This window comes from Equus przewalskii, chromosome 17 (genome assembly GCF_037783145.1).
Source record: "Equus przewalskii isolate Varuska chromosome 17, EquPr2, whole genome shotgun sequence".
Taxonomy (NCBI): Eukaryota; Metazoa; Chordata; class Mammalia; order Perissodactyla; family Equidae; genus Equus; species Equus przewalskii.
Genome location: NC_091847.1, coordinates 57,873,131 through 57,898,360, shown reverse-complemented (window position 1 = coordinate 57,898,360; position 25,230 = coordinate 57,873,131). Strand labels below are relative to the sequence as shown.

Here is a 25,230-nt window from a genome sequence, read left to right as displayed (position 1 = left end):
AGTCCCCAAAAAAGGGCAGCTAATGCATCCCTCGTAAGATGTGTGTAAATGCAGAAGAGCCACTGAGAATTGTCTCCCAGCTATTAGAGAAATCAGCCTTTTATCAAATATATTGCATATGTTTTCCCCCAATCACTACTTACTAGTGTTTATATTTTCTCCTTGTCTGTCCTTCTTATGGTCCTTGGTCTGATATGTATACTATTCTCACGGTAAATTTAGTATAATAACATGGAAATCATTTCCCTAACTTTGGATACAAATTATTGGTTTGCTCTTGGTCAATATAAAAACAGATATTGTCTATTGCTGTTTTATGAAAATATATGTCCTTCATTATTTCTGTTCTGTTTTTGCCCTGACAAATGAGGAATGGAAGGCATAGAAAGGGAAGTCCATAGAAACTTTTACCCAATCAAAATAAAGACAAGGTTTATAACTCCTTTCTATGAATGTAATTGTTGTAGATTCAGAGGATTAGCAACATCAGGACCTGCACGGAGGAAGGCATGGAGGCTGGGCAGATCTGCGTTCCGTGGGGCTTGAAGCTGCCATAACTCGGAAGGAGGATGTGCCCGAAAGAGTAAGAATACAAAATTCCAAACACAGCATCGCTCTGGCCTGGACAAATTTGAGGCCCTGAAATGTCAGCTAAGCTTCCTTAGCTTCACAGTAAATCTGCTCTATCTGGTAAAGGATGTGAAAGAGGAGGTTGAAGCCAATCACAACATGAAGTTTTCGCTTTTCTAGGCCACAGGGCTGCTTTATTAGCTGAGATAAATATGCAGCATTGGTCCCTCACGGAAAACATCCCATAGCCTCTGCCCTTCCTGACCTTGGATTATGCTGAGCTGCAGTTCAAGATGAATGACGTTTTGTGGCTTATATCCACATCAGATCCAGCAAGATTACCTCAGTTCTGGGAGGGGAGTGGGTGGATACTATAGTATTTCATCTTGTCAGGTGCCTTTCTGTGACCTCTCAAGTATTTGTAAGGGTGAAATCTGTGCTAAATGGATTTGGAAGGTGAAGAAGGCAAGAAAAGACCTGTAGAAGTATCAGAATATAAGGAGCGACATTTAGGAATATGCACGAAATGAACTGGGATAAAGTATTTTCAGGCAGACTTAATTCCTCTTTCTGATTGTTTATATGTGTCATATGTTTTAAAAAATAACAGCAATTGGTAGAGATACCTTTTTTCTCTCAGTTGCCCCAGTCACTTGGTTCATGTTTCACAATTAGCTTTAAAAAAATAAATAATATTATCCGAGTGCCTGATATTTGCATGGTATTCTATAAACGACTGACATAAAGATTGTAACACTCCCTACCCTTACAGAGTTTACAGTCTTCTTATAGAAATAAAACCAATACACAAACATCTCCAAGGCTAGATAGAATACGTCTGGTAGCATGAGAGAGCAACAGATGGTTATTTGAGTTTAAAAGAGAAATGTTTCTTAGAGGGAGTAGCATTTAAGATGATACCTGAATGATGAGGTTGTCTATAATGTAGACAAAGAGAAAGTGTTCCAGGAAGATGAGGGGGCAAAGCGCTGTGGGGGCAGGGGAGCAGAAAATTTTTAGGAATGGAAATAGTCTGGTTTTAGTTGGATGATACAGTAAAATGAAAGAGATAAAGCAAGAAACGCAGTGGGACTACATCGCTGAGATCTTTGCACTCCTGGCAAGTGTAAACACTAATGAGGTAGTCAATGGCGAGTCATTTTCTGCAGGGGAATAGACCAAAAGGAAGTAACTGGGGAAAATTAACCTGAAAGGAGTATGTAGAGTAGAGAAAAGAAAGAACTGGGAGGCCAGGTTAAGGGTTAACAGAGTACACAAGGCGTTGTAGTAGGTATGGAGGCTGGAAGGCCATTTGTAGATCTCCTTGCAAAGATTGAATCTCATGATGGGAATGCGAGGCTCAGGGAGAAAGAGGATGACAGCTTTCTGGGAATCTTGCAATTTTGGGATGCTGAGGGCAACTTATTTTATTTATAGTACACTATCACACTGACTTATACATTCTCTTGCTTTTCTTTACCATTTTATGTATCTCGCTGCCTTAATGGCCTTTTTCTCTCACCTCTTCTGTGCCTTCACCTATCAGGAGCATCAGCCATCATGTCTTTGTTGAGGCACGGTACATTAAAGCCTCCCTAAGATTTTAGACACTGTGCAATGTTACCAAAGAAAAAGAAAGCTCAATTATTCTTAAGGGGTATGTGACGTTCCTGAGATTTCAAGACAAGCAAGTACAAGTGACAAAAACATGCAAACATAAATACCACCAACTACCTCCACAAGTACAAAAAAGAGTACCAAGAGATAGCTCCCCAGGGAAGAGGGAAAAAACACAGAAACGTGGGGAGAATGATGAGGTGGTTAATATCAGGTGGTGATGCTGTGCAAAATCTTCATGACCAAGGAGAGTCAAAGAATTACTATGTGGTTTGAGAAGGGAGCAGGATATTAAAGATGGAAGCCTTGGTAGGGGGCGTTGTTTAATAGGGAGTTTCACATCAACCATGAATTGTCTGTCCCTCTATTTTACCTCTTTACCTCCGTCTTGTTTCTATCATCACAGCCATACCCATATGCAAGTGATGGATTCAACAGGAAAGATGATCTAAGGTTATAAAATACTATGCAGCCCCACCTTATTCCTATGAAGTACTTCTTTCCATGTATTTTCCTACCTCTTGGTTCTTTAAGGCAGAATCATACAATCCTGATTTTGCCTACAAAATGTTAACAGATTCCTGCCAGTTATGATTAGAGGCGGAATGTGAGTCAAAGGTTCACAGTAATTGATTTCCGTGCCTGAAAAGTGGATCACACTCTATCTGAGAAGTAGGTCTACTTGGTATCATCTGGAAAGGACTTAACATTTTGCCACTAAAAATGGCAGATTTGTTCAAAATTTCAGTATGCCCTTTGCCGCGTATTGTGGTGGGAATAACCACTTTACGTTAGGAACCAGGATTCTAGAAGTGCTCCGTACCTTACTGAATTGGTGATATTTTGCAGGGTTGTTTTCAATATCTAGTGAAGCAAAGTAAATAAACTATAAAGCCTTATATATGTGAGAGCTCTTACTCAATTATTACGGCAGATTCCACAATTTCCTGTGGCACTCAAATCTCGGTGTTGGTGGAAATTTGGAGAAGGCTGTTAGAAATGCTTGTTTCTAGAAAATTCCTGAGGCATCCAGATCTTCTCTATGACCAGGTCACTATTTACCAACAGCACAACCACCATTCAGGAGCAAGGAGTTTTCACTTCACAAGAAACAAAGTCAGAAAATTGTTAAAAAATATAACCAAAGAACATATCCAGATTTTGTTGGACCTAAAGCTCAGAAACCTCTATTAGAAAAACCTCTTTTAGAAAAAGAACACAAATACATAATTTGGTATAAAATGAACATGTATGTAGAATGAGGAAAAGAATCACAATGAATTACAAATTTAAAAAGGCTGACCAATAGGACAAACATACAAATTCCAGGAAAACAAAAAATTTAATAAATGCTTGACACACAATCTAAAGACTTTTCTCCTAAAATTTTGGGCTTCCTACTCTTTTTTAGCTTTTCATATGCTCATAATTTTGTGATACCATTCTCCATAGAGAAAGTATAATGACAATTTAATCTTTCCTCTAGCATAGTTAATTGAAATATGTTTTTCATTATTGATCATTGAAATGTATAAAACATGGTTCTTCTCACCTAGATGTATTCTGTTTGCTGCTTTAGGTTTGTGCTCTCATACTAGAAGTTTTAACGAATCCTGTGATCTCTTTAAAATATTATACACATAGTACATTTGTAATTCTGTGCATTCATTATTGAGAATATTCCTGACAGGAGAGAACTTCTGTTTAGACTTGATGTCAGTTGAGAACTGAATTCTCTGCTTACAGTTTTACACATCTGCTGTTTGGAAGAATTTACCACAGACTATTTCTGGCTCTGTACATTTCCAACCTTGTTTCTCCTCACCTGTTCACACAGATCCCGTGATGGGTGCTGTGGGACCTGTTCATATTCAGATATAACCTCTAGCCCTGCACCTCACTGACATGATGCCAGGTGAATTGACACAGTGGGCAACTTCTAGAAGCAAGTCCTACCTTAAGTCACAGATGTGACTACATACCTCATAAATATATCTCCTAATCAACAAGCAACAAAAATATGTCTACCCAATTTACCCAAAGAATTTGAAATCAACAATTCAAAGAGATTTATGCACCCCTATGTTCATTTCAGCATTATTCACAATAGCTAAGACATGGAAGCCACTCAAGTGCCCATCAACTGATGAATGGCTAAAGAAGATGTGGTATATGTACACAATGGATTACTACTTAGCCATAAAAAAGGACAACGTTGTCCCATGTGCAACAACATGGATGGAACTCGAGGGTATTATGTTAAACAAAATAAGCCAGACAGAGAAAAACAAACACAATACAATTTCGCTCATAAATGTGGAGGATAAACAAATACACGGACAAAGAGAACAGATTAGTGGTTACCAGAGGTGAAGAGGCTTGGGAGCTGGCATAAGGGGTAAAGGGCACATATGTATGGTAACTGACAAATAATAATGTACAACTGAAATTTCACAATGTTGTAAACTATCATGACCTCAATAACATAAAATAAAAAGCCAGAAAAAAAATACCCAAACTAAACATATCTCTGACTCTACTTCCCTTCACCTACATGCCCCAATTCCCATAGCTGCACAGCCATCATCATACAAGAGGGTCTAGCATTAGGATTCCAGTGGAAGGAGACAGCAGTCTTAAAGGGGCGAGGTCAACATAGTTTCCTTTGAAAATATTATAAAGCTGTATGGTCATAGGAATGCACTGCTAAGGCCATCTCTGGTCCTTGGAAGGGGCCCAAGCAAATGAGGGCACTGAAGCATAAGCCTCATGGTAAGTCTACCTCTAAATCAATGATATATGAAACCAAGTGACAAACAATGACTTCATTGGCCTTTTCCACGTGTATCACAGCATAATATCAAGTATAGATTACTGATAGTTATAATTCAAATTTGATCAAGGATAGGGTGTGAAGTCAAGTAGATACAACAAAAAGATGTTTAACCAGGAAAATAGGATGACATAGCTGGAATTCTAACGGAGATGTAGGGAGCATCAGACGCAAGAAATGGGAGTAAGAAGACAACGATCAGAGTCCAGGATCACTGGGTGAAACCACAGAAGTAGCTATCTCTAGAAACACCTTCTCCACTGAACACTGGTTTCCTGATAACACTTGGGTATTATAAACTCACACAATCAAAGACATTCAATATAAGAACCTGTCCATTCCAGGAGTATTAAAGATGTGCTAGTGTTAGTCTAAACTGTTAAACAATGACATAAACCTCTAATTACTTTGGTTTGGTTGACACTCCAATAGCTTTACCAGTAATTCTTCCAAATGAGTTATTTCATCAATGTGTAATCCAGCTGAGGAGATGCTGTGTCATTAGTGCTTGAATGGGGCTTCACCTAATGGCACTGACTTAAGTATTTCTAAACAGACTTTTCTGAGCTTGGAAGTTTACAGTCACTTGGGAGGGAAGGAGAATAAGAGACAATATTTTTATTAACAAAAAATGAACAATTTACCTTCCCCCACCCTCGCCCACCCCCCTCCCCCAAAAAACAACACTTCACATTTCCAGAAAACTATTACTGTACCCCTTTTGGTTCCACCTCAACTCTGGGAAAGATGTACCAGTACTAAAGGTTAGATTAGAGGTCCAATACTTAGCATAGGTAATCTAAATGCTATTCTCATTGAAATCTCTCTTTCCTGGGAAAACTACAAAATTCATAGAGCTGGGGTAGGAGTCACATAGCAAACTGAACTACACCTTCCAAAATAACATTGCCCAAAGGGCCATCTGCATTGGAATTCTCAAGGGTGCCTATTTAAAATGCAGAATCATGGGTTCACAAAGAGACTTAAGGAACTGGAATCTCTGTATGGGGTTCCCACAAATATGTGTGGCTGACCAGCAACCCAGGGGATTCTTATGACCATTGTGCTAACTCCTGAAAGTGATAGAAGCTCTTATTAAGGAGCAGGAATGGATTTAAGGCAGGGTTCTTAGGTACCATGAAGACAGCACAAGGAACTGCCTCAAGTCGCAGTCTAGAGTCCCCAGGAATTGCAAATTGAGGATGCCTGCACATTTTAATTCTCCCTTTCCTCCTCTCTGAGTTATCCTTCCTGAAGATGAATGCCTTACTTATTAGAACACCACTTCAACTTTGCTGCTTCCTATAACTGCTCCCTCGCCTTCTCTTCTCTTGTTGTTTTGGCTGATGCAAATTCACTTTTTGGTGTTTCCATGGCTTTTCTGTTCATTGTGGACTCACAGAACTGAATGAGATCTCAAACTCAACCAACGCTTTAATTTCCTCTGCAATATTCCTGAAGCGTTCCATCTAACTTTAGCTTGATCAGCTCCATTGAAAGGGAGCTCTGGGGCTGCCTGTTCCATTTTTAGATACCACTAATCATTAGAACCATCTTCCTTATCACAAATCAAAATATGTCTCTCTATAATTAGCAACATTGGTCATAGTTCTGCCTTCTGGAAATATACTTCTGGCAATTGCATTCCCCTTCCACGTGACAGCTTTGGCTACATTCTTACTGATGAGTATTTATCTTTGAATGTTTTGTAATGTATCTAGGATGAAGTTATTCTATGAATGTGAAATGGGAATTAACAGTTTCAGTGCCATTCCTAGGATAATACCTTCATAGTCACACACTATTAGATAAAAACTCCCAAATTGTTCTCAGAAAAATAACCCGTATCTAGAATAAATCAGCCAGAAGCCTGTGGAAACTTGTCTTTTTGTTTATGTGTTGGTTTCACTACTGGTTCTCAAATCCTCCCCCATCTCCCACTCCCCTGCCATGACTGCAGGGAACACTTGGCAATGTCTAGAGACACTGAGACTTGTCACACTTGGGAGAGGGGTGCTACTGCCATTTAGGGGATAGATGGCAAAGACACCACTAAACATCCTACAATGCCCAGCACAATCCCCACCCTCACTCCTCCATCCCCACAAGAAAGGATCATCCAGACCAAAAGGTCGGGTATTGATGTTTAGAAACTTTTGTTAGGGAAACTTCAAAGAAGTCAACATAGAAAAATATATGCAATGATTACTTGCTACTCATTCTTTCTTGGGATTCTTTTCAAAAGAGCTGAAATTTTCATAGTCTGTGTCATCTTGCACATGGAAAATTGTTAAATGTGTTTTTTACAAGTTAGGATCATCACCGACAATGTTATCAGTCACTTAGAAATTTATCTTGGTGGAAAAGGGAAAAATGTTGACTATTTGGACATATTTCTTTGAGTGTTTTGCCTACATATAGCCTCTAACTGGCCTGAGAGAATCAATCCCCTCCTCTTCAAAAATAAAACAAATGTCAGCACATGAGAGCTTGGCTTTGAGATGAGATATTCCAAACCAGCCATCTATAAACACTTTATCCTTAATTCCAGTCCAATAAAAAAATTAATGTAAACATGTTCAAATTACATTCATATTAACTAAAGGTGAAGCCAAAGGTATTTAAAAAAATTATTATTCTTTTGCATTTTATAATTGTTACTGAGCCAGGTTCGTTTTTGCCTTCCCCCTGGAAAGCCAAACACCAAGACCATAAGATTGCAGCAGAGAGAGGATTTAATCACAAGGCAGCCATGTGAGGAAACAAGAGCATGAGTCTCAAATCTGCTGCCCTGAAAATAGGGACTTAGGGATATTTATAGGATAGGGGACAAGGTGGACTGAAATATGAAGATGGGTGATTGGAGGTGAGGAGAGGTGAGGTAATTGATGATATGTGCAAGCATAGTCAGACTCCATCCCTCTTCATAGGATGCATGCTCACAAAGTAGCAGTGTGAGCATCATCTGAGGGTGGAGTTTTTAGCCTATTGACAACAAAAGGTCACCTTTGGGACATTTGCATAGGCCCAGATGATGAGTTAGTGGTCTCAACCAGCCTGGAGTGGAGAAAGGGGTTCTAATTCCTGAAATACAGCTCAAAAACCCATTACCATGGTGACCCAGGCTCCAGGGAGATGTTATCTATAGGAAGCTAGTGGGAGTCAGATAGCACATTGCCTAAACAGCACAGTTAACAATGGGTGGGTTAAACATCTAAAAGCTATAATCAGTCATTGCAAAAATGGACAAAACCTTTAGTTCCTAGCTACTTAATCATCAATGGCTAACTCTGCCAGTTTCAATCCCTCCTATTCTCCGGTATTCTTCATTCTTGAGGTATTTGGAGCAATGACCAATCTAGCTACTTCCTGCTAAATTGGGACATAGATCTGGGTTTGAGGAATGAAACTGTTTAGCATTCATTTGGAAATATTCTCTTATTCCCAGCTTCACGTTGACATTTTTGTATTAGAATTCTGTATCTTGTCAACTGTTTGGGAACATCTAAAAGAATATTTTATAATCAAGTGTCCAACCAGAAGGATAAGAAGTACAGACAATCCAAATGTTAACAGTCCCTGAAAAATAGACCTAATCCCAGTGGGGCCTCCATCTGATCTCCAGTTGCGGGCAGACATTTGAGTCTCAGTTCCTGATAGTCTTTTGTTTTACTGGATATGAGGAGAGCAGAGCAATGCCTTATACCCTGATCTTTCAGTTGTCATTAATGATGGCTATCAGCACAGACTCTCTACCTCGGGGTCATCACATTCCTAAGGCACTCAGAAGAACAAAGTTTTCAACTTACACCAGCTGAGAGGGTCTATAAAATCTACAGAGCATGTCTGGTTTAGTTAATCACAGGTCATTCAAACTTACAATATGGTTTCTTTTCTACAATATGGCTTCCTGTATGTCAACCTTGTGTTGAGCCAGTATCACAATCACTCATGAAGTATTTAATGTCTGCTAGGCACTGGGTCAGATGCTGGTGATATGAAGATAGAGAAGACATGATCTCTCACTTTGACAAAAAGTCTGATGAGGAAGACAAAAATACAAACCATTTACTCAGAGCTGATGGCATTCCTTCTGATTCCGCTAAAAAAATGAAAGAATCAGAAGAGTCCTTTTTCATTTTCCTGCCATTGCATCTTCCAACCCACTAGCATCTGTAACTATGTATGTTCTGCCTCCACACTGACTCAGTGAATTACCTGCCCATGATCTGTATGGGCCAACTTCTCTCACATACTGGGTCCCATCTCTGCCTACTCAAGGACTTTTCTCATGCAATTATCTCTTTTCTCTTCTCCCTTATCACATCGTCATTTCCCCCTCTCTTCTGTATAATTAATATCATCATAAAAGCACATAATATCACTCCCAGCCTGCCCCCAACCTCATCTCTATCCCTATCCCTTTCCACTCTCCTTTCACTCTCTTATCTCAAATTCTCAGCATCATTTGATACATTTCATCACTCCCTCCTTTCCTAAATCTTTTTTTAAGCTTGGAATTTGGTACACCATGTTCTGATTTTTTTCTTATCCACATGGCTGCTACTTCTTAGTCACCTTTGCTGGATCCTCTTCATCTCCCCAACCTTAAAATGCTATAGCATCCCTTTCTCTTAGGTGATTCCATCCATCCCAATGGCCTTCAACACATTCTATATACTGATGATTCCCAAATTTATCTCTCCAGAATGAACTTCTCCTCTGAATCTTCATACTTGTTCTAGGATGTCTAATCAGTATTTCAATCTTAACACATCCAAAACCGAGCCCTTGATTCTCTCCCCTACCCTTTGCCAAACATTCCTCCTGCAGAGATCCCTATCACAGCAGTTATTGTCATAAAGCATCCAATTTCTCAGGTAAAAAACTGGGCACCACCCCTGATTCCTCCTTATTCCTCATAATTTTTCTTCCAATCCATCAAACAAATCCTGTTAGAACTACATTCCAATAATATTCATATCTTGCTCCAACCTAATCTCCATCTTTCTCCCAGATTCATCACCTGGTGCCCCAAAAAATCTTCTGCTTCTGCTCTGGTAAATCAACAGTCAGTTCTCCCCATGGTGGCCAGAGTCAATCTTTTGAAAATGGAAATTATGTCATATCACTCAGCTCCTGGACACCCTGCAATAGTTTTCCAATTCAGAATAACATCCTAAATCCTTACTGAAGCCTATTAGAGCCCACCTTATCTGGCTCTGGGTATCATCTTACTCCCATTTCCTGACATTTTTCTCCTTGCTCATGACACTTTATTGGCCTCTTTGCAAGTTTCAAACACTCTCCTACCTCAGCATCTTCATACTCACTATTAACTACTTCCTGAAACAATTTTCCCCAGGTAATCACATGGCTTATTTCCTTACTTTTTAACCCTGCTCAAATGTCACTTCCTAAGAGACAATCCTCTCTAATAATAACACCCCTTCTCTAGCCCCATACTCTGCTATAATCTTCCCACCATTTGTCACTACTGATATATTATAACTTACATGTGTATTTCCTGTTTATCCCACTATTATACAAATTCCATAACCACAGGTTTTTGTTTTGGTCTCAGCTCTATTCCTAGTGTCAAGAATTGTGCTTGGAAGATCATAGGCCCTCAATAAATATTTACTTGACTGAATGAACTAGTCTCCATATTCAGCCTGATATTGCCTAGAACATATAATCTTAACTTTTGCAAACTTTTCTAATTTCATTTACCAACCTTATAATTTTGAAAGCAGTATACCTACGTTGTTTATCATTAACTGAAAACAAGCCTTCATTTATAATACCTCTTAAATTTGGGCACATCTTACTCTGAACTGGGATCAGACAACATGATGCAGTAAATACAGTACCACAGCACAATCAAGTACAAATAATCAATTAAAATAAATATCAACACATTTAAAATAATCTAATTTTTATTATTTTAAATAGTAAGGAAGAACATATTTACAAGAGTTTGCACGCTTTTTGGATAAAATAGAATGACCTCTAGATGTCGTCTTAGAGATGGAAGAAATTTGAGCTCTTCAAAGAGAATTACAGTATATCTAAGGGCTTTGAGCAACATTTGATACAAGAAGCAATACCTGTGTCTTTCCTGAATTAGGTTTTGATGCATTCCCTGACATCTAGGATTTGAAGTTATACAACTTGACAACACTGGAACTTCACTTTGTCAATAGTAAGTGGAAACATATATTTGAGAATCATCCTAATAATTGTGCAACCTAAAAAAATGTCTGAATAATGTTAGTGAGTCATAACATGCAGAGATAAATAGACTGATGTTCCCACTCTTCCTATGTAGACTTAGATTAACCATTAAACTTCCAGAAGCACTAAAAATGAGGAGTAAAGAGCAGCTTGCCTCAATCATGTTGAGAATAAAGATTCTGACTCTTCTTATTTGGCATTAGAAAGGTAACTAAATGTCTGCTAATATGATATTTAAGCACTGGATTGGGAGGGAAGAGGCCTGGCTCCTAGTCTTTGCTCATCCACTGAGTAGTTGTGTGGCCTTGAGCCTCAATTTCTTCATTTTTCTCATTAATTAATAAAAAGGGGGGTGAGATAAAATAATTCTACTTCGTATCTTCTACTTGGGGCCAATTTTCAATATAAGCCACAAAGCTACTTATTGGAAGAGCTGAGATTTGAACTGGTATCAATCAGGATAGACAAGATTATGCTGGGATAACAAACAACCTCCAAGTCACAATGGGTTAAGACAATAAAGTTTATTTCTAACTCATGCTACATATCAGCAGGCATGCAGTGCTCCTGCTGATCAATCAGGGACCAAGTTAATGGAGTTACCATCTTGACATGTTTTCACAATCACTGAGGCAGGCAGAAGGGAAGATGACACTGGAAGCTTCTGAACAGAAGTAACACATATCATCTCCTGACATTTCATTGGTCAAAGTCACACTGATGTAGTTAGCTGCAAATGGACTGAGGAAGAAGAACCAGAGTATTTTTTAGTAGCTCTAATGACTACCACAGAACTTGGTCAAGAGACCCTACTGTTTACTTGTGTTTTAGAGGTGAGCTTGTTAGTAGTTGATGGTGTGCATCAGATCAGTAAGTGTCTATCCATTTCTCTAGAAAGTTTACTGGAGAAAAGAGGAAAGATAGATATACATAAACAGATTATATTGAATGTAAGGACATTTTTTGTGCCTTCTACTTGGACACATGATATAAAATATATTCATGGCATAATAATGTATATATTATACATGATCTTATAATGGATTTTTAATTGAGCAGATTTATTGTAACAGGAAATTTAAACTTGTAAATAATGTCATGTGAAACATTTTTTAATCTTTCTATCATAGATAATAACCATTAATCAAAACAAAAAGTAAACAGCAAAATGATAATGTAGCATTTTAATTTTTCAAAAGTAGATGATAGTACATTCTGTACTAATAATCAAAAGCACAGAAATATCTACAGTGAAAAGCACATCATTCTCATCTTTTGTCCCCCAGTCATCCAGTTCTTATTCTACAAAACAACCACTGTTTTTAGTATGTGGTCTTCAGAATTTATTGTTTTTTATTTCACAGATTTGTGTGTGGGGGGCTGAATTTACCAATCTTTTATGGGTTCTGTTTTTTGTTGTGTCATTCCTAAACAGGTATTCTGATTGCCCAAAATATCCCGCAAAATATTCCATGTTTTTTCTAGTACTTTCATAGTTTTATCTTCATTCTTACATATATAAAGCACATCTAGAATTTATTTATTTATTTATTTTCCAAATAGAGGATTTTTTCTTTTTGGGGGGTGAGGGGGGTGAAGAAGATTGGCCCTGAGCTAACATCTGTTACCAAACTTCCTCTTTCTTTTTTCTCCCCAAAGCCCCAGTCCATAGTTATATACCCTAGTTGTAAGTCCTTCTAGTTCCTCTATGTGGGATGCCACCACAGCATGGCTTGATGAACAGTGTGTAGGTCTGCGTGCCCAGGATCCAAACTGGTGAACTCCAGGTTGCTGAAGCAGAACACGTGAACTTAACCACTATGCCACTGGGCTGGCCCCCAGAATTTACTTTTGAGTAAGGAAGTGAGATCAGAATACAAACTTGTTTTCTTGGAGTTAGGTACCCAATCGTCCCAGTATTAATTATTGCAAAATTCATTACCCTCCACAGATTAGAAATGACATTTTCATTATATACTAGATTCCTGTGTGTATTTAGGTCTTCTTTTGTTTTCAAATCTGTCTCATGAGCAATATTTTAAATTCAGCATTTATTACATTGTGATACAATTTCAAAGAAACAATATTTTTTACTTAAAAAATCTATGAGGGAAAGCACTTCTCAGAATGGTGGAGAAAGGACCTCCAAAAACCTACTTTTCCATAAAATCAATTAGAACAATAGAGAAAAACCTCAAAATCAATTCTTTCAAAACCAGGAAAATTAACCAAGAGTTGGCAACAATCCAGGGAGAATACACTCAAGAAAGTTGGCTGAATCTTGATAAAAACAGTGAGATTTGTGGTATTTTAACATGCCCTATTCTCGCCCATTGTTACCACCTCTGTGATATCCTTGAAAAATGAAAAGATTTATAATGTACTGTGAAAACCATCAGCCGAGTAGCCACTTGGTGGGGCAGAATGGATTTGGAGCTTCCCAAGAAGTCTTGTTTCCAGAGAATTGTTGTTAGTTGACCCGTCTGGCAGCTCCCTGAAAACCACAACTCACAAAAGTTGTGTTTATTTGACCTGATTCAGTGAGAACAGTCCTTTCTTTGGGAGTATTTGTCTAAAATAATTAGAGGCAACTATACAACACTGCAACTATGTGAGGCAGTAAAAAAAGCTGGGGTAAACAAAAGGCTAACCAAAAAACATAAAAGGAAAAACTAGGAATGAGATGTCCATATGGGGCTTTGAAAAGCTCTGATATGTTCCTGGGACTTCAGAAGGCCACACACATGTGCAGAGCTGTGCCCAGGAAAGACTCCACTCATGGCTGTGTACATGATGAGGAAAGACTCAAAAAGGTCCTAGGATCTCATGTATGGCTCTGCACAATCAGGAAGCAAACGCTAAGGAATACTGCAAACTGCAACAGCATTTAGGTATGCCCCAACATGCACACAAAGCCCCTTTGCAAAGACTGGGAGACTTACTGATTCAGTACATTAAAGAAAATCTCTATATAATCATCCACTGACCACTGACCTAACTAAACTTTTGACTTCAGTGGCTACACATGACAAAGACTATATAATTAGTTCAGGACAAATAAAGAGAAAAACCTCAAACACTAGTGAAGCAGGGAGCGTGGAATCTGATTTCCAGAGTAACTACACATACAATTTAAGATGTCTAGTTTTCAACAAAAATCCTGAGACATGCAATGAAACAATAAAGTATGTCCTGTACACAAGGGAAGAAGTTAATAGACACTTTCCCTAAGAAAACTCAGATGTTAGACTTAACAGACAAAGACATTAAATCAGCTATTATAAAATGTTCAAACAACTAAAGGAGACTATGTTTAAAGAATGAAGAAAAGTATGAGAAAGACATATCACCAAATAGAAAAAAACAATAAAGAGATGCAAATTTAAAAAAAAGGGACAGAAGAGATATAGTAGAGTTGAAAGATACAATAATTGAAATGAAAAATGTACTAGAAGGCATCAACAACAGATACGAGCTGGAAGAAGAAAGAATCAGAAAACTTGAAGATAGGTCAATTGAGAATATCTAGTCTGAGGTGCAGAAAGAAAAAAGCTAGAAAAAATGAATAGAGGGGCCGGCCCAGTGGCACAGTGGTTAAGTGTGCATGTTCCGCTTCTCAGCGGCCCGGGGTTCACAGGTTTGGATCCCGGGTGCGGACACGGCACTGCTTCGCATGCCATGCTGTGGTAGGCATCCCACATATAAAGTAGAGGAAGATGGGCACGATGTTAGCTCAGGGCCAGGCTTCCTCGGCAAAAAGAGGAGGATTGGCAGTAGTTAGCTCAGCGCTAATCTTCCTCAAAAAAAAAAAAAAGAAAAAGAAAAAATGAATAGAAACTCAGATTCGTGGGGCAACTATGCAAAATGGGAGTCTCAAAGGAGGGGAAATAGAGAAAGGGACAGAAAGAATACTTGAAGAAATAATGACATAAAACTTCTCAAACTTGATGAAAAATATTAATCTACATATTCAAGAAGCTCAGTGAACTCCAAGTAGGAAAAACTCAAAGAGATCCACACCTAGACATATCATAAACTTTTGAAAGCTAAGGACAAAGAGAAAATCTTGAAGGCAGCAAGAGAGACATGAATAATCATGTACAAGGGACTCCCAGTAAAATTAACAGATGATTTATCATCTTAAATTTTCGAGTCCAGAAAGCAGTGAGATGATATTTTCAAAGTGCTGAAACCAAGAATTCTATATCCAGCAAAACTATCCTTCAAAAATAAAGTTAAGGTATTCATGGGTAAAGAAAAACTGAGAGAATTCATTACTAGCAGACCTGTCCCACAAGAAATAAATTTGTAATGAACAAAGTTGTAATGTACAAAAAATTATACTGTGTAATGATTATAGTAATAGCAAAAAGGAGTAAGAAGATAAAATACACATATTGGAGCAAAGTTTCTGCATATCATTGAAATTAGCAGGTATTAATTTGAACTAGATTATAGTTAACATGTTAATTGTAATTCCCAGGGCAACTACTAAGAAAACAACAAAAAATATGTTAAAGGAAATGAGGGGGAGAGGATCTTGTCAAGATGGCGCTCAGAGCAGATGTTGAACTTGCCTCCTCCCATGAACACAACCAGGTTACAACAATTTTGGGAAGAATCACCCTGGACTGAAAACTGAAAACTGGATAAAAAGAACCCCCATGACAAGGGACAGTCCTGATGAAAGCAGAAGAGGCAGTAACTCCAGCTGGAGAAGAAAAAACCACCTTTCAGAGCAGCGGAGCTTCTCAGCTGGTCAGGCGGGAGCCACCGTAACGTATGAGCCTTCTCTGGAGGACTGAGGTCCGGAGCAGGGATGATACTGCTATAACCATCCTTCGGACTCAGCCCAACTGAGAGCGGGGTCTTACTGTCTGGCTTTGCTGGCTATTAACTGCAGTGAGGAAACCCCCAGAAAAGCTATCAGCCTAAAGCCGAAAAGATTCACATCTTAAAGGGCCCACGCACAAACTCACTCATTGCAGCAACCTAAAATCACCAGAGAGAAGGCTGACTGTCCTTTGGTGGAACAAGACACACCTGGTGGGCTTGGGGGCATCTTGGTGAGAGGAGGGTCCTCTCCAGAGGCTGAGACATTGGTGGGGGCTCGTTGTTCTGAGCTGGTCCAGGCATGCTGATACAGACACCAGTGGGGGCCATTGAGGTGCATCCCTTGGGCTGTTAGCCCAGGGGTCTGCCACACCCACTAGAGCACAGATTTAATCCAGTTCAGCCAGGACAGGCAACCCGCCCTAGGGACTGGCCCCACCTAACAGCAAGCCCTCAGGCTACTTTTCAGCCTGCATTGACTGAGTGCCTTGATCCTCTACAGGCAGACAAGAGTGTCTGCCTCTGTGGGGTAGGGCCTGTGTGAGGACCAGGTGAACTGTGGGGGGCATTGGGGCAGAGGTGGGGGACTCTGCAGTGTGGCATTGGGGTACGCTCCAGGCGGTTGAGAAGTGTGCATGGACCAGGACTGTGTTGACAGTGCATGTGGTCCAGTGGGGGGTGAGGCTTATCAAAGGCAGAAGACTTGCACTTCACAAATAGCCATAAAAAGGATCAGCCCCACCTTCCAAAGCCTGAAACAATTGAGTGCCCCCATGCCAAGGGCTAGCCCCACTCAGCTGCACTCCTAAGAGAACTGACAACAGCCTTGTTGGCCTCAGGCCCATCACAACCATACACTCCTGAGCCTAGCAACCAGCTACACTGGGTACCAACCCAATTAGGAGGACAATTGCAATAAGAGTGTGCTGATAGACTTTGTAGCCAACAGTGCTGAGGCCCCCCCAGACCAGATTTACAAACAGCTGGCCACGGAAGGAAAGATCAGACTCCCTGCGTACCTGCAGTGGGAGCAACTCTGCCCAGCATAAGAACATAAGTGGCCCACAAAGGGGTCACTCCTGGTTCTTATGGTCTGGTGACGAGAGGGAAGCACACTGCTGGGCCTCATAAGTCATCTCATACATACGGCCACTTCTCCAAGATCAGGAGACATAGCCAACTCACCTAGTACAAAGAAAATAGCACAGAGAAAGAGGCATAATGAGGAGGCAAAGGAATACTTTCCAAGCAAGGGAACAGTACAAAACCCCAGAAAAAGAACTAAGTGAAACAGAAACTAGCGACCTCCTTGACAAAGAATTCAAACAAAATATAATGAGGATGCTCACAGATATGTGGAGAAGAATAGATGAACACAGTGAGCACATCAGCAAAGAACTGGAAGATATAAAAAAGAAAATCAGAAATGAAGAATACAATACTTGAAATGAGAAATTCACTAGAGGGACTCAATAGCAGAGTAGAGGAAGCAGAAGAACGGATCAGCGAGCTAGATGAAAGACTAGAAGCAATCAGCCAAGCAGAATAGAAAAGAGAAAAAAGAATTAGACAGAATGAGAACAGTGTAAGGGAACTCTGGGACAATATCAAGCGTGCTAACATTCGGATTATAGGGGTCCCAGAACGAGAAGAGAGAGACAAAGGGGCAGAAAATTTATTTGTCGAAATAATAGAGAAAACTTTTCCTCACCTGAGGAAGGAAACAGACATCCAAGTTCAGGAAGCACAGAGAGCTCCAAACAAGAGAAGCCCAAAGAGGCCCACACCAAGACATATTATAATAAAAATGTCTAAAATTAAAGACAGAGAGAGAATCCTAAAAGCAGCAAGAGAAAGGCCACAAGTGACATATAAAGGGAAGCCCATCAGGCTGTCAGCAGACTTCTCAGTTGAGACCCTACAGGCGAGAAGAGAATGGCACGACATATTTAAAGTGCTAAAAGGAAAAAACCTACAACCAAGAATACTCTATCCATCAAGGCTCTCATTCAGAATGGAAGGAGAGATAAAGAGCTTCCCAGACAAGCAAAAATTAAAGGAGTTTATTACCAAGAAACCAGCTCTACAAGAAATGCTGAAGGGACTTATTTAAGTGGGAAAGCAATGACCACAAATAGAGATAAACAAAATTATCAAAAAAACCCAAAACAACAATAACAGCAAAAAACAGGCAATAAAATCACTTGTAAGGTAAAAGTATAGTAAAGGCAGCAGATCAACTACCTGTGAAGATAATATGAAGGTTAAAAGACAAATGTACTAAAATCATCTATTTCAATGATAAGAGGGTAATGGACAGACACACACTAAACAAAAGACTATATATGATGTAAAAAACATATAACGTGGGAGGAGGGGAGTGAAAAAGTAGAGCTTTTAGAAAGAGGTCAAGCTAGAGAGTCTATCTACTCAATATAGACTGTTATATGCATAGTATATTAAATAGGATCCTCATGGTAACCACAAACCAGAAACCTATAACAAGCAGGAAAAAAAGTAAGACAAAAGAAATCAAACATATTGCTAAAGATAGCCATCAAACCACAAGGGAAGAGAGCAAGAGACAAAGAAAGGAACTGAGAGGAACTACTAAAACACCCCAAAAAAAAGAAAAAGTGACAAAATGGCAATAAATACATATTTATCAATAGCTACTTTAAATGTCAATGGACTAAATGCTCCAATCAAATGCCATAGGGTGGCCAACTGGATAAAAAAACAAGATCCATGTATATGCTGCATACAAGAGACACACTTCAGACCTACAGACACTCACAAACTGAAAGTGAAAGGATAGAAAAAGATATTCCATGCAAATGGCAAAGAAAAGAAAGCAGGGGTAGCAATACTTATATCAGACAAAATAGACTTTAAATCAAAAACTGTAATAAGAGACAAAGACGGGCACTACATAATGATAAAGGGAACAATCCAACAAGAAAATATAACACTTGTAAATATGTACGCACCCAACATAGGGGCACCTAAATATATAAATCAATTATTAACAGACATAAGAGGAGAAATAGACAGTAACACAATAATAGTAGGGGACTTTAACACTCCACTTACACCAATGGATAGATCATCCAAACAGAAGATCAATAAGGAAACACTCGCTGTAAAGGACACATTAGACCAGATGGACTTAGTAGATATATACAGAACATTCCATCCAAAAACCACAGAATACACATTCTTTTCAAATGCCCATGGAACATTCACCAGGATTGATCATATATGAGGCCACAAACAAGTCTCAATAAATTTAAGAAGATCAAAATAATACCATGCATCTTTTCTGACCACAAAGGTATGAAACTGGAAATCAACTGCAGAAAGAAAACCAGAAAAGCCACAAAAATGTGGAGATTGAACAAAATGCTACTGAACAATGATTGGGTCAATGAAGAAATCAAAGAAGAAATAAAAAAATTCCTGGAGACAAATGAAAATGAAAACACGACATGCCAAAATCTGTGGGATACAGCAAAAGTGGTTGTACGAGGGAAGTTTATAGCAATTGAGGCCTACCTCAACAAAGAAGAAAAATCCCAAGTAGACAATCTAAAAGTGCACCTAAAGGTACTGGAAAAAGAACAACAAAGCCCAAAATCAGCAGAAGGAAGGAAATAATAAAAATCAGAGCAGAAATAAACGAAATGGAGACTAAAAACACAATAGAAAAAAATAATGAAACCAAGAGCTGGTTCTTCGAAAAGATAAACAAAATTGACAAACCCTTAGCTAGACTCACCAAGAAAAAAAGAGAGAAGGCTCAAATAAATAAAATCAGAAATGAAAGAGGAGAGATTACAACGGACACCTCAGAAATACAAAAGATAATAAGAGAATACTATGAAAAGCTATACACCAACAAATTAGATAATCTAGAAGAAATGGATAATTTCTTAGAGACATACAACCTTCCAAAACTGGACCAAGAAGACGTAGAAAATTTGAATAGACCGACCACCAGTAAGGAGATAGAAACAGCAATCAAAAACCTTCCAAAAAATAAAAGTCTAGGACCAGATGGTTTCCCTGGTGAATTCTATTAAACATTCAAAGACTTAATACCTATCCTTCTCAAACTCTTCCAAAAATTTGAAGAGGAGGGGAGGCTTCCTAACTCCTTCTATGAAGCAAACATTATCCTGATACCAAAACCAGACAAGGACAACACAAAAAAAGAAAATTACCAGCCAATATCACTGATGAACATCGATGCAAAAATCTCCAACAAAATACTAGCAAATTGAATACAACAATACATTAAAAAGATCATACATCACGATCAAGTGGGTTTCATTCCAGGGATGCAGGGATGGTTAACATCTGCAAATCTATCAACATGATACACAACATTAACAAAATGAAGAATAAAAATCACATGATCATCTCAATAGATGTGAAGAAAGCATTTGACAAGATCCAGCATCCATTTATGATAAAAACTCTAAATAAAATGGGTATAGAAGGAAAATACCTCAACATAATAAAGGCCATATATGACAAACCCACAGCAAATATCATTCTCAATGGAGAAAAACTGAAAGTTATCCCTCTAAGAACAGGAACCAGACAAGGATGCCCACTGTCACCACTATTATTTAACATAGTATTGGAAGTCCTAGCCAGAGCAATCAGGCAAGAAAAAGAAATAAAAGAGATCCACATTGGAAAAGAAGAAGTGAAACTGTCACTCTTTGCAGATGACATGATTTTATATCTCGAAAACCCTAAAGAGTCCACTAAAAAACTTTTAGAAATAATAAAGGAATACAGTCAAGTTGCAGGATACAAAATCAATGTACAAAAATCGGTTGCATTTCTATACACTAAGAACGAAGTAGCAGAAAGAGAAATTAAGAATACAATCCTATTTACAATTGCAACAAAAAGAATAAAATACTTAGGAATAAACTTAATGAAAGAGGTGAAAGATCTGTACACTGAAAACTATAAAACATTGTTGAAAGAAATCGAAGAAGACACAAAGAAATGGAAAGATATTCTGTGCTCTTGGATTGGAAGAATTAACATTGTTAAAATGTCCATACTTCCTAAAGCAATCTATAGATTCAACGCAATCCCTATCAAAGTCCCAGCAACAATTTTTACAGAAATAGAACAAAGAATCCTAAAATTTATATGGAACAACAAAAGACCCTGAATAGCCAAAGGATTCCTGAGAAAAAAGAACAAAGCTGGAGGTATCACACTCCCTGATTTCAATTTATACTACAAAGCCGTAGTAATCAAAACAGCATGGTACTGGCACAAAAACAGACACACAGATCAATGGAACAAAATTGAGAGCCCAGAAGTAAACCCACACATTTATGGACAGCTAATATTCGACAAGGGAGCTAAGAGCATACGATGGAGAAAGGTGAGTCTCTTCAATAAACGATGTTGGGAAAACTGGACAGCCACATGCAAAAGAATGAAACTAGACCATTCCCTTACACCATGCACAAAAATCAACTCGAAATGGATTAAAGACTTGAATGTAAGTCCCGAAACTATGAGACTGCTAGAAGAAAACATAGGCAGTATGCTCTATGACATTGGTCTGAGCAGCATATTTTCAAGTCCCATGTCTGACTGGGCAAGGGAAACAAAAGAAAAAATGAACAAATGGGACTACATCAAACTCAAAAACCTTCTGCACAGCAAAGGAAACCATCAACAAAACGAAAAGACAACCTAACAATTGGAAGAAGATATTTGCAAACCACATATCAGATAAGGAGTTAATATCCAAAATATACAAAGAACTCATACAGCTCAACAACAAAAAAAACAACAATCCAATTAGAAAATGGGCAAAAGATCTGAACAGAGATTTCTCCAAAGAAGATATACAGATGGCCAGCAGGCATATGAAAAGATGCTCAACATCATTAGCTATCAGGGAAATGCAAATCAAAACTACAATGAGGTATCACCTCACTCCGGTTAGAATGGCTATAATTAACAAGACAGGAAACAACAAATGTTGGAGAGGGTGTGGAGAGAAGGGAATCCTTGTTCACTGCTGGTGGCAGTGCAAACTGGTGAAGCCACTATGGAAAGCAGTATGGAGTATCCTCAGAAAATTAAGGATAGATCTACCATATGATCCAGCTATTCCACGGCTGGGTATTTATCCAAAGAACTTGAAAACACAAAGGCATAAAAATACTTGCACCCCTATGTTCATTGTGGCATTATACACAGTAGCCAAGACGTGGAAGCAACCTAGATGCCCATGAAGGGACGAATGGATAAAGAAGATGTAGTATTTGTACACAATGGACTACTACTCAGCTATAAGAAATGACGAAATCCGTCCATTTGCGACAACATGGATGGACCTTGAGGGTATTATGCTGAGTGAAATAAGTGAGAGGGAGAAAGTCAAATACCATATGATCTCACTCATAAGTAGAAGATAAAAACGACAAAAAACACACGTAGCATTGGAGATTGGACTGGTGGTTACCATTGGAGAAGGGGGGAGGGGAAGGCAAAAGGGGTGATTAAGCTCACATGTGAGGGGATGCACTATAATTAGTGTTCGGGTGGTGAACGTGATGTAATGTATACAGAATTTGAAATATGATGTACATCCGAAAAAAATAAAAATTAAAAAAAAAGAAAACATGAAATAAAGCTATAAATATAGATATAATGGAATATTATTCAGCCATGAAAAGAAGGAAATCTTGCCATTTGTGACTACATGGATGGATTTTGAGGGCATTAAGCTAAGTGAAATAAGTCAAACAGGGAAAGACAAATACTATATGATCTCACTTGTATATGGAATCTGAGAAAAAAACCCAAACAAATTCATAGATACAGAGAACAGATTGGTTGGGTGCAAGAGGCAGGCTGGGGGTGGGCAAAATGGATGACGGTGGTCAAAGAGTACAAACTTCCAGTTATAAAATAAATGAGTCATGGGCATGAAATGTACAGTATGGTGACTGTAGTTAGTAATGCTACCTTGTATGTTTGCAAGTTGTTAAGAGAGTAGATCTTAAAAGTTCTCATCACAAGAAAGAAAACTGTATCTGTATGGTGACATGTGCTAACTAGACTTAATACGGTGATCATTTTGCAATGTATGCAAATATAAAATTATTAAATTGTAAAACTCAAACTAATATAATGATATATACCCATTATATCTCATTTTGTTTTAATTTTAAAGAATAAATAGGCTGAGAATGCCAAGTACTAGTAATGACTTGGTGCAGCTGGAAATTTCACACATTATTTCTGGGAATGCAAACTACTACAACTATTTTGAAACCGTTGTCTGTCGAACATAAACTTTCCCTTGATCCAACAATTGAGAACCAAGGATTTACCTGCGAGAGATGAAAACATGTGTCTATGCAAAATATTGTAGATGAGTGTTCATAACTATTTTGTTCACAATAATTCAAACCCAGATATATTCAAAATTTCCATCTATTGTTGAATAAAGAAACAAATTGTGATATGTCTAAATCAGGGGATATTTCTTAGTAATACAAATGAACTACTGATACATGCAATAGTAAAGATAAATATTAAAAAAACATAAGGGAAAAAAGAAATGAGGGAATTAAAATGATATATTAGAAAATATTCATTTAACACAAAGAAGAATGGAAGAATAGAGAAAGAAATAAGATATATGGCATATAGAAATCAAAGATCGAATTAGCAAAGTGGATAAGAAACAATTTCCAACGATATGCTGCTTAAAAGAGACATACTTTAAAAGGCACAAATAGGTTGAAATGAAAAGGATGGAAAAAGACATACTATACAAACAGTAATGAAAAGAGCTAATATAGCTATTTATTATCAGACAAAATAAACTTTAAGACAAAAATTTTTACTACAGACAAAAGAAGGATAAGATGATCAACATATTAGGAAGACACCAAAAAACAGAACCTCAAAAGATATGAAACAAAAATGGATGGAATTGAAGTGAGAAATAGACAATTCAAAAGTAATCGTTGGAGACTTCAATACTCAAATTTCAATGGATCTTTTATTATATGATTGTAATAAAGGAAACAAGGAATGGAAGACTTGAACAACATTATAAATCAACTAAACCTAACAGACATCTATGGCACACTCCACCCAACAAAAACAAAGTATACATTCTTGTCAAGCACACATAGGCTATTCTCCAGGATAGACCATTTATTAGGCCATAAAAAACACTTCAATAAATGTAAAATGTTTAAAATCATTCAAAATATATTCTCTGACCACAATAGAATGAAATTAGAAATCAATAACCAAAGGAAGTTTAGGGAATTCACAATTATTTGGAAATTAAATAACACACTCCAAAATAAACAATGGGTTAAAGAGGAAATCACAAGAGAAATTAGAAAATATTTAGATATGAATGAAAACAAAAATCCAACATTTGAAACTTATGGGATACAGTGAAAGTAGTGCTTACTGGGAAATTTACAGCTGTAAATGTCTATATGAAAAAGAAGGAAGATGTAAAACAGTCTATACATTGTGTGGTGTTCTTTCTGTAGTTTCATGAAGATTTATATATCACATTCAGTGTTCTGTAGAAATCTGCCTTCATTTTCATTTCTTATCCCCTCTTCATTGGAAAGAGCACCAGCAATCACAGTTAACACTGTTAACTCCTGAACTGGCTACTAAATCAAGAATAGACTCATCAGCTCAATTTTTTATCATTAATGTATGTGATCTTGCAATGCTTCAGCAGTTTAGCAAGTAAGTGCTAGCTTCACTGCTCAAAAATTTACAAAGGAAAATAAAATTTTTAAAGTGATCTTTTAATGGCAAAATTGACACATCTCTGAAGCTGCTTTTTGCTGTTGTACATTTGTAATCGCTCCTGTGTGAAAGATCACTTTTCACATAGTGCACTATGCTTACAGGTATCCCTCTTTTCAGTTTTGTTAGAATTTAAATCAAGACTATTATTAAGTCAAGACTATTAAATCAAAACTATATGTAGACACACACACACCAGTATTTTTCCATTCTATGTCCTTTGCAAATATTGAGATTTGTCTTTGATGTTAATTGACATTCCATATTTGATTCTCAAATAATTTGATACGGCGAAT

General features: G+C 37.9%; 1 long non-coding RNA gene across 2 annotated transcripts in view; it reads right to left on the bottom strand.

Annotated features, from left to right (window-relative positions):
* Positions 1-25,230, bottom strand: part of LOC139076824 (uncharacterized) — a 351,089-nt gene that overhangs the window by 7,245 nt on the left and 318,614 nt on the right. Inside the window, exon 8 of one of the 2 annotated variants that reach the window (XR_011528813.1) lies at positions 11,767-11,998. The exons of the other annotated variant lie outside the window; for it this stretch is intronic. This is a non-coding gene — a long non-coding RNA (uncharacterized lncRNA). Of the gene's footprint in view, positions 1-11,766; positions 11,999-25,230 lie in introns of those variants that run through there. 2 annotated transcript variants of the gene reach the window in all.